The sequence below is a fragment of the Musca vetustissima genome, unplaced genomic scaffold (assembly GCF_032173495.1).
Source record: "Musca vetustissima isolate MV318-11 ecotype Yass unplaced genomic scaffold, APGP_CSIRO_Mvet_v1 utg1682, whole genome shotgun sequence".
Classification (NCBI taxonomy): domain Eukaryota; kingdom Metazoa; phylum Arthropoda; class Insecta; order Diptera; family Muscidae; genus Musca; species Musca vetustissima.
The window spans coordinates 199,145-200,950 of record NW_026880887.1 but is presented as its reverse complement, the minus strand read 5'-3'; positions in this window follow the sequence as shown (position 1 = coordinate 200,950).

Below are 1,806 nucleotides of genomic sequence, written 5' to 3'. Positions count from 1 at the left end.
TTGAGAGAGTAAGAGAAGGGGAGGCAAACGAGCGACTGAGTGTGTTTCGTCTTGTTTATTTTGATTGTTGTGATAATATATGCTTGTGCTTGTTTTGTTACTAATGAGGCGGCCGAATGATATTCTTTTCCTCTCTCCCTTTACACAACAGTACGAAGTTGGTTTGTCGTAAGCCAAAACACGAAAAAGAACAAGTGTCGTGTCGTTGTTTATGTTTTTGTTGTTGGTTTTGGTAATAATAATGCGTGAGACTTTTGGGGGATGGTTGTTGTTGTTATTATTTTGTTGTTGTGATGATTAGAATACACACAATGGACACACAGTTATTGTTGTTGGCAAAGTTGAACAGCAGATGTTAAGGTAAACACACACGCACGCTCACTTTTGATTATTATTATTCTTTTGGTGATATTTTTGAGGGTAGAGAACTTTTGAGAGCACGAGAGTGGTAGTAATCAATATACCACTGAACCATGGAGAGTGTGGATGGCTTACTTCACTTTTTGTTGAGAACAATAATGCTTGAATGACAATTCACCTTGATTTGATTGATATGTTAGGGCTGATGTTTATGTATTTTCTTTACTTTTTTATTTTCTTTTGTGGGAAGTAAATTTGTGTTGGTAATATTTAATTTGTGGAGCGAAGTGGTTGGGAACAAACACTTTGTGATATATTTCTTTTTTATTGATTCCAGTGGAGGGTGTTGATGGAAGTTATGTTTTGGACACCTGTTATATTTTTTTAATCGTTGGTTTGTGATTGATTTATATATCTATCTCTCTCTCTATCTTTCACTTGCTTGGTATGGAGAAATCTTTTTGTGTGATATGTGGCAAGTAATTCGAGCAATAATTTGGTTTAAGTGCTTAAATGCGAGTTCAATATATTTTCATAAATGATTTTTATAGACAATTTTTGATGTATTTTTTTATATAAAACAAGTTATTTTTCACAATTGAAATATTTTTTATGCCTTTAAAAATGCATGTTGGAATTATTTAAAATTTTGTTATGGTACAATTTCCCTTAAGAATGAATTTTTTAAATGATTTTGTATTTTTTTAATTATTTTGTATTTTGTTAAATGATTTTGTATTTCTTTGTTAAAATTATTATGGTACAATTTATTTCATCAATAAAGTAGAAATTATTATTTTACAATTTTTTTTCAGTAACATGGGACACTATTAAGGTATTTTTTTTATTTGTATACTCTTTAAAAACAGATGTTTAATTCAGTTCTGTGAACGATGAAAAAATTTATTGTTGTACGGATTTCTTTCACATTTAATAGCAATTTACAGAGATTTATAATATTTTGTATATTATTTCAAAGATTATATATTTTTGTATTTTTTTTATAATTGATTGATTTTTTCTACAATTAAAGAACACACACACAATTTATAAATAAAATAAAACAACATTTTACTATTACTATTATTATTATTATTTTTTTTTTTTTTTTTAATTTTTAACATTGTTTTAAGGTCTGTTTTGGGAAAAATAAAAAATCAAGAGTTTCCATCAAACAAAATGTTAATACAAACAAATTTCCGGACAACAAATTATGAAATTTAGAAATTTAGAAAGTCTTGGAGATTCTGGAACAGAGAAAAATTTTACAGGGACAACTCACAAAAGATATTTATGTGTTAAAAATTCAAATTTTTAAGAAATACCAGATAATGTCACAAAAAAAAAAATTTAAAAAATAAATTATATTTTTTTCATTCTAGAGTGAATTTCGATACACGTTAAAATCTTCAAGATTTTGGAACAGAACCACAATGTAAGATAATA